Here is a 9,552-nt window from a genome sequence, read left to right as displayed (position 1 = left end):
TCAAGACAGTGTGGTACTGAATAGACATACAGATCAGAAGAACAGAACTGAGAGTCTGGGAATAAACCCTGACATTTCTGGTAAATTGGTGTTCAACAAATGTGTCAGTGGGAAAAGGTTGTCTTTTCAACAAATGGTACTGGAACAACTGGATATGCACCCCCAAAATACTGAAGTTGGACCCCTGCCTCACACCATATACAAAAATTAACTCAAAATGCGTCATTGTCCTAAGTGTATGAACTAAAACTAGAAAACCCTTAGAAGAAATTATAGGAGCGGATCTTCATCTCTTTGGGTAAGAACCTAGTCTCTTAGATACAATACCAAAAGCAAAAATAACAACAACAACAACAACCACAAACAGATAAATTTAACTTTATCAAAACTAAAAACATTTTACTGTAAATGACACCATCAAGAAAGTGAAAAGACGATGCGTAGAATGGGAGGAAATATTTGCAAATCATATATCTGATAAAGGACTTGGGTCCAGAATGTATAAGAACTTTTACAGTTCAATAATAAAGTAACTAACTCAATTTTTAAAACGGGAAAAGTATCGGCATAGGCATCTCTCCAAAGATATATAAATGGCTTAAAAGCACACGAAAAGATGATCTGTATCATTAGCCATTAGGGAAATGCAAATAAACCCCAGGAGATACTACTTTATGCTTACTAAGACAGCTCTAATTAAGGTCGCCTGAGTGGCTCAGTTGGTTACGTGTCTGACTTTTGGTTTTGGCTCAGGTCACGATCTCACAGTTCATGGGGTTGAGCCCCACATCAGGCTCCGCACTGGCCTGTGGAGCCTGTTTGGGATTCTCTCTCTGCCCGTCCCTGCCCTTCCCCCCAAATAAACAAATAAACTTAAAAAAATTTTTTTAAAGATACATAATAACAAGTGTCGGCCGAAGATATGGCAAAATTGGAATCCTCATACATTGCTGGTGGGAATGTAAAATGGTGCAGCTGCTTTGGAAAACAATCTGGTAATTCCTCAACATACTAAACACATAGTCACCCTAGGACCCAGTAATTCTAATCCAACGTGTATATCTAAGAGAAATGAAAACATATGCTTACAGAAAAACTTGCTCACAAATGATTATAGAAAGATTATTCATAGTAGTCAAAAAGTGGAAACAACCCATATGTCCATCAACTAAATGGATCAATAAAACATGGTATATGTATGTAATGGAATATTATTAGGCAGTAAAAAGGAACAAAATGTTGATACATGCTATAGTATTATGAGTGAAAGACGCCAGTGACAAAGGACTGCATATTGGATGATTCCATTTATATGAAGTGTTCAGAACAGGCAAATCTATAGAGGCAGAAAGTAGTTGCCCAGGTCAGGGTTGGGGAAGGGCTTGTGTGGCATTGGGAAGAAATGGGAGTGACTGCTAATAGGTACAGTTTTTCTTTCTGGAGTGCTGAAAATGTTCTAAAACTGCTTTTGGTGTTGGTTTCAACAACTATGTGAATAAAGTCAAAACCATTGAGTGGTACGCTTTAAATAATGAATTGTACGGTGCGATGGGCAGAGTAACGGCTCCTCAAAGGTGTCTGTTCCTAATTCCAGACCCTGTGACTATGTTAGGTTACATGGCAGAGATGAGTTAAGATTGCAGGTAAAATTAAGACTGTTGATCAGCTGACTTTATAACAAGGGAGGTCGGGGGCACCTGGGTGGCTCAGTCGGTTAAGTGTCCGACTGCAGCTCAGGTCATGATCTCATGGTTCATGAGTTTGAGCCCCGTGTCGGGCTCTGTGCTGACAGCTCAGAGCCTGGAGCCTGTTTTGGATTCTGTGTCTCCCTCTCTCTCTGCCCCTCCCCTGCTCATACTCTCTCTCTCTCAAAAATAAATAAGCATTTTAAAAAAATAGGGGAGGTCCATTGAGCACAATGTAATCACTAGAAACCTTAAAAATTAGAAGAGCGATCTGAGGAGAGAACAAAAAAGCTGACGTTGTAAGAAGGACTTGTCCCAGGGTCGCTCGCTTTGAAGATGGAAGAAAGGAGCCCATGAGCCAAGGAACGCAGGCAGGCTCCAGAAGCTGGAAAAGGTAAAGAAGTAGATTCTCCCCTGGAACTTCCAGAAAGGAACACAGCCCTGCTAACATCTTCATTTTAGCCCAGTGAGATCCGTGTCAGACTTCTGATCTATAGAAGTGTAAGATGATGATACATCAGTGTTATTTTAAGCCACTAAATTTGTGGTAATTTGTTGCAGTAGTAGTAGAAAACTAATACATATGGCATGAGAGTTAAAGCTCAATAAAGCTATTTTTTTTTAATTTTTTTTTAAACGTTTATTTATTTTTGAGACAGAGAGAGACAGAGCATGAACGGGGGAGGGTCAGAGAGAGAGGGAGACACACAATCGGAAGCAGGCTCCAGGCTCTGAGCCATCAGCCCAGAGCCTGACGCGGGGCTCGAACCCACGGACCGCGAGATCGTGACCTGAGCTGAAGTCGGACGCTTAACCGACTGAGCCACCCAGGCGCCCCTCAATAAAGCTATTTTTAAAATAATTATTGTCTTAGGCTGCATAAATAGAAGTATGGTATCTAGAAGGAGGGAGGTGATAGTCTCCTTGCAACCTAAGTCTGGAGCTTGGGCCTCAATTTCACACTATAACAGAAGTGTAGAAAAACCAGGGTGGGTCCAAAGAAAGCTCGATGTGATGGTGAAAAGGCCTGAGATGATTTGGGGTGAGGAATCATCAAAAGACTTGGGGGAGGTCAGCTAGAAAAAGAAAAGCCTGAAGATCCACAGCTGCCTGTCCCTAGAGGCTGTTGTGGGACACTGAGGTGGGATTACATTCCGTGGGGCATGAGAAGGCCGAGGTAGGGACAATGGAATGTGTTACCTACAGACAGGGTTCAGCTGGGAGTGAATTTCTTCTTCTTTCCTTTAAAAAACATTTTATTTCACCCACAATTCGTGCTTGCTTCAAAAAATTAGAAAATGCAGACAAGCAAGAAGAAGAAAGACCAAATAATCACTTAACCTGCTGTTGCCGAGTCATTAATGCTCCCAGCTCCCCAGCTCTGGGAAGGTAAAAACCATGTCTGTCTTTTCCATTGCTGGAGTCTCAGAGTCTCGCTCCAGGCAGACGATCGTGGAATTCTTGTTGAATGAATACGTAAGGCACACACACATTTTTAATTTACAAAACTGGAATCCTACTGTACAGATTGCTTTCTAGCCTTCTTTTCCCCCATTTCCGATATATTATGAGCTTCTTTCCAGTTCAATACATACACATTTGCACTAAGGGATGTAATAGGTACGACCAAACTACGAATAGAATTCACGGGGGTCCACGGATTTGAATGGGAAAAAAAAATCCATTCTTATTTTCACTAACCTCTAACTGAAATTTCAAATTTTCTTCGACTTCACTGTCAGCAACGAGACATGGTGGTGTCAGCAGTGCCTGTGACTTCACCATCAGTAGCGATGACAGATGTTTTCTTTTTCTTTTTTTTTTTTTTTTAACGTGTATTTATTTTTGAGACAGAGAGAGACAGAGCGTGAATGGGGGAGGGTCAGAGAGAGGGAGACACAGAATCTGAAACAGGCTCCGGGCTCTGAGCTGTCAGCACAGGGGCCCGATGCGGGGCTCGAACTCACGGACCGCGAGATCGTGACCTGAGCCGAAGTTGGCGCTCAACCGACTGAGCCACCCAGGCGCCCCCAGATGTTTTCATATCAAATGGTAATTATTGCAGATACCTCGAAATCTGTTCACGCTCGTCGCTACTTGGAAGTTACAATGGTTATCGCACTGCCTCAAGATCCTGTTCCTGAATGTGTTAATAAAGGGGCATGTGTATTATTATATCGGAAACTTTCAAATATTTCGATAACCTGTATTTGAAGATGGCTTTCTCGGAAGGCTTAAACATTTTATTTTGTGGGTTTAAATCCATTGTTCAGAGAAAGTGTCCGTGGGTCTTACCTAAAAAGTCTGTGGCACAGCAAAGGTTAAGAAGCTCAGATCGACACTATCATCTTTTCTGCTAATTTTCATTCTGAAATATGTTTAAATGTATAGAAACGCTGCAGAAAGATAGTACATTTTGTTCCTCAGCCAGCTTCCCCTGATGTCAACATGTTATGCAATCATAGAATAATTATTGAAGGCCAGAAATGATCACTGGTGCCTTGAACAACATGGGGGAGGGAATGTTTAGGGATGCCAAACCCCTTGCACAGTCAAAAATCCTTATATAATTTTGACTCGCCCAAAACTTAAGTACTAATAGCCTTCTGTTGACTGGAAACCTTACTAATAATATAAACAGTCGATTAATACATATTTTGTATGTTATATGTATGATATATAGTATTCTTGCAATAAAGAAAGCTAAAACAAAGAAAATGTTTTTAAGAAAATCATTTACAGGGGCGCCTGGGTGGCTTAGTTGGTTGAGCCTCTGACTTCGGCTCAGGTCATGATCTCACAGTCCGTGAGTTCCAGCCCTGCGTCGGGCTCTGTGCTGACAGCTCGGAGGCGGGAGCCTGCCTCGGATTCTGTGTCTCCCTCTCTCTCTGCCCCTCCCCTGCTCGCACTCTATCAATCTCCCTCCCTCAAAAATAAATAAACATTAAAAATATTTTAAAAAGAGGGGCGCCTGGGTGGCGCAGTCGGTTAAGCGTCCGACTTCAGCCAGGTCACGATCTCGCGGTCCGTGAGTTCGAGCCCCGCGTCAGGCTCTGGGCTGATGGCTCGGAGCCTGGAGCCTGTTTCCGATTCTGTGTCTCCCTCTCTCTCTGCCCCTCCCCCGTTCATGCTCTGTCTCTCTCTGTCCCAAAAATAAAAAAAAAAAAAAAAAAAAAAACGTTGAAAAAAAAATATTTTAAAAAGAAAAGAAAATCATTTACAGTACTGTGCTGTATTTATTGAAAAAAATCTGCCCATATAAGTGGACCCACGCAGTTCACACCGATGTTGCTCAAGAGTCGACCGTAATCTTCAGATCGAATTCAAATTTTGCCTGTTTTCCACTATGTGATGTCCTTTTGCTGTTCCAGGATCCTCCATTGAATCGATTTGTGATGTCTCCTTGGTCTCCTTCATTCTGTGATAACTTCCCAGTCTTACCTTGTCTTTCACATCCTTGACACTTGAAAATCACCGGTCAGTTAATTTGTAGACTGTCCATCAATTTGGGTTTGTCCGATACCTCCTCATGACGAGATTGAGGGTATGAGTTTTTGGCAAGAATAACACAAGAGCGATGTCGTGCCTTTCTCAGGGCGTCTCCTCAGGGTTCCACGATGCCAGTGCGCCTTATTCCTGTACGCAATGGCTGCAGAGTATCCATTATATATTTAATTAGCTGTGACATAACTACTTAGTCCCCTTCCAATGGACTTTTTTTTTAAGTTTATTGACTTATTTTGAGAGAGTGTGAGCGAGTGGGGGAGGGGCAGAGAGAGAGGGGGAGAGAGAGAGAGAGAGAGAGAGAGAGAATCCCAAGCAGGCTCTGCACTGACAGTGTGGAACTGTGAGTTGTAACTCATGAACTGTGAGATCATGACCTGAGCTGAAGCCGGAAATTTAACCGACTGAGGCACCCAGGCGCCCCTTGGACTTCTAACTTATTTTCAGTTTAGGGCTGTTACAAATAGCACTACGCTGAACGAAGAAGTACCATGTAGTGGGCAGAGCTGCCTGGAGAGGCAAGCAGCAGCCACGAGTGGTGACGAGCCTTCTGCAACAGCGGAATGGCATCAGATGTTGCTCTCATTTCCCCACCAAAGAGGGTCTGGTGACCCAGGACACTAACAAAATGCACAGGGGCAGCCATAATAATGAATGTTCCCTCACCTGGACCCCCCCACAGTTACCCCATATGCAAGGCAGGGCCTCAGCCTGGGTGGATGGCAGAATACGCCCCCCAGAATACACCAGGGCTGGTTAGTATTCTGAGCTCCCTGCTCCACTGCCGGCTAATTGCCCCTAAGAGCTGAGATCATTGGAGGGGAAAATGCAAGGCGGCCTAACCTTTGCCGGGCTCAGTGAGCCGGCCGGCCTCCCAGCAGAAAGGTCTGCACAGCCGCTCAACTTGACCCCCCCTCTCCCTGCAGTGACTCTCAGGGTCCCAGTGCCCGGCAGAGGAGTAGCTCTGAGACTAACTGGAGATTATCCCATTTCAGGAAGGCCGGAAGCCGCTAGGTTCCCAAAATGTGCAAGGCACAACCATTCTGGAAAACTATTTGTCAGTATCTAGGAGAGCCGACCACATGCCTACACGGCGACCCAGCCATTCTGTGGGGCAAAATGAATGCTTACATCTCCCAGAGGTGTGTTCCTAGAAGCTTGATTCACAATCGCCAAAACCACACAAATGCTTATTCACAAATCGCTAGGAACAACACAAATGCTTATCAACAGAATGGGTAAACAAATCGTGATATACTCATACGATGGAATACTATATGGCAACGAAAAGAGCAGGCTCCTGCTGTGGCCAGCAACGTGGACGGATCTCCTCCACTGTGTGGAGAGAAGTCAGACACGAGGGCACATTCTGAGGAGTCCATTTATATGACGTTCAAAAGCAGCCCAACCGTGGTCACAGAAATGAGAAGGTAGCCGTGAGCAGGGATCCATCATGGGGGTTTTAAGATGCTGGGATGTCCTACATCTCAGTCAGGGGGTGGGTCGGGTCGGTGTATACCTAACGGAAAACTCATCCTACTGCGCACTTTGGTCTTAAGGTGCTTAATTTATGCTTCAAAGCAACAACAGCTAGAAGAAGACGGTCGAGACGCAGAGGCAGCTTAGCTGACCCGGGGAGGTGGGAAAGGGCACAAAAAAGGTGGCGACGGGTCTCAGCTCTGTCGGGACTTGCCATGTGACGCGGGCAACCAGGTCCATCCTCCAAGTTCCTCAGCTGGAGGGCTCGCCGCCGAGCCTACGTTCCTTGCCGAGTTAGCCCGAGGGGTGCCTGAGGACATGTGTGAGAGCTCGACTTCTAAACCGGAAACCGAGGTTCGGGTACTGACTCAGCAAACGTGTATTAACTCCCTGTATGCGCCAAGCACTGGACCGGGCCCCTGGGACGTGCACGCAGGGCAGGCCCCCGTCTCTTCCCCGACAGGAAGTCTCAGATTAAGCAGGGATCAAGGACCAGCGCCCAAACAAACCATTACAAAGCACGCAGGAGGGTTATAGAGAGCCCCCCCCCACCCCCACCCCGGGCACAGAGATGGTAAATAATCGAGGGGTGGGCGTTTGGGGAGGGCCTCTCAGAAGAGGTGACATAAAAGCAGAGGCTCAAAGGACAGGATGGAGCCAGGCCTGCAGAAGGACGTCCCAGGCAGAGGAGTCCTCAAGGACAGAGACCGCACAGCTGGAAAGAGCCACATCTGCTCACAGAACTGGAAGGAGGCTTGTGTGGGTGGAGGGGGCAAGCAGGGAGTGGGGTTCACGGTGGGGACCCACGCTGCACGGCCTGTTGGGCAGAGCAAGGCTTTGGGGTTTGATCGAAAGCTCATTGGAAAGACAATGGAGAGGTCTTTTTAAAAAACTTTGTAATGTTTATTTATTTTTGAGAGAGAGAGAGGAAGAACGTGAGCAGGGGAGGGGCAGAGAGAGAGAGGGAGACACAGAATCCGAAGCAGGCTCCAGGCTCCGAGCGGTCAGCACAGAGCCCGTCGTGGGGCTTGAATCCATGAACTGCAAGATCATGACCTGAGCCGAAGTCTGGCACTTAACCAACCGACTGAGCCACCCAGGCACCCCTTGGCTAACACTTTTAACCGGTTCATTGAGGTATAATTTCCACGCAATAAAATCTCTCCTTTTAAAGTGTGCAGTCGGATGACTTTTGACAGACATGTACAACCATCACCACAATCAAGATATAGAACATTTTCATCACCCCAGAAAGTTGCCTTGTGCCCCTTCACAACAGATCCCGTCCTCCAATCCTAGGCTCCTGGTTTGATTTCTGTGCCTACAGCTTGGCCGTTTCCAGACTGTCATGAAAAGGAATCATTTGGTATTTAACCTTTTGAGATTAAGAAGATTCTGCGTCTTTCACATAGCAGGATGCTTTTGAGACTCGTCTATGCTGTTGTGACTATCAATAGTTTGTTTCTTTGGTTTTTTTTTTTTTTTTTTTTTACGCCAAGTAGTATTCCAGTGTATGGATGAAGCACTATTTATGTGTCCATTCACCAGTCGATGAACCTTTAGGTTGTGTCCAGTTCAGGGCAACGACGAATAGAGCCATTATAAACACTTGCATACAGGTCTTTGGCAGACATAAGCTTCATTTCTCTTTAAAAAAATTTTTTTAATGTTGATTTTTGAGAGAGACAGAGAGACAGAGCATGAGCAGGGGAGGGGCAGAGAGAGAGGGAGACAGAATCCGAAGCAGGCTCCGGGCTTCAAGCTGTCAGCACAGAGCCTGAGGCAGGGCTCGAACCCACGAACTGCGAGGTCATGACCTGAGCCGAAGTCGGCCGCCTAACCGACTGGGCCACCCAGGCACCCCAGCTTTCATTTGTCTTGAATACATATGTTAGCACGGGGTTGCTGCAATATAAAAGTGTGCGTTTGACATTATGAGAAACCGCCACAGCTTTTTTCAGAGTGGTTGCCAGGTACTAAATATATTATCTCATTTTATTTTCAGAGTAGGTGAGGAAAATGAGGCTTAGAGAGGCTAAGCCATTTGCCCAAGGCCCCACAGTAAGTAGGTGACAGTGCGGGGGCCCCAGAACCCCACGGGCACAGCCCCACTCTTAAGGCCCCCCCCTCCCCCCCCGAGTGGCTGCTCCCATGAGCAAGGCCAGTGGGTGAGCACTGCTTTGCTAAAAGCCAGGCAGAGACGAGTCCCGGACTAAAAATTAGGACCGTGACAGAGAAGACAGCGTCACCCTCCAAAAAATAATGAGAGGAAGAAGAAGAGCCAGGTGACATGAAATCGGAGAAAATTGCCAGCCACGAGCCAAGTATTAATTCATTTGAAGTCCCTCGTTTCCTTCGGCTCCTGATGTCCCTCGGTCCCCTGGAAAGTTTTCAAATTAAAGTGCTGAGGATCCACCTCTCTCCCCTGACCCCCTCGGGCAAGGGCTGACAGGGCTGGGGGGCTGTGGCCAGGGTATTGTTGGGGACCAGCAAACCAGAGCCCCCACCCCCACCCCGGACAGACCTGCCCACCCCCCCCCTCCTGCCCCCCACTTGCTGGGAGGTGGCTTCCCCCAGCCCGAGGCGGGCCTGACCCCCGCAGGGCCGCTAGGGGATGGAGGTTAATGAGATTTTGATGAACCTGCAGAGTTTCCATTTTGTGAGGGAAAAGGCTCAGAGCCTCGCTAATTAAAGGGAACTGACCTGTAAAATGAGTCTGGGGATGGATGACAGGGCAGGGAGGCCAGCTGAGGGAGGAAGGGAAGAGAGGTGGGACCCCAGCAGCTTTGTCAACACATTCTAGTTGGAAAGGCAGAGCAGGCCCAGACACTGGAAGGTATTTGCCTGAGGACACACAGCAAATCAGACTAGACCTGGGTCCTAA

The sequence above is a fragment of the Neofelis nebulosa genome, chromosome 9, assembly GCF_028018385.1.
Source record: "Neofelis nebulosa isolate mNeoNeb1 chromosome 9, mNeoNeb1.pri, whole genome shotgun sequence".
Taxonomy (NCBI): Eukaryota; Metazoa; Chordata; class Mammalia; order Carnivora; family Felidae; genus Neofelis; species Neofelis nebulosa.
The sequence above is the reverse complement of the archived record's forward strand: the minus strand, read 5'-3'. Positions refer to the sequence as shown.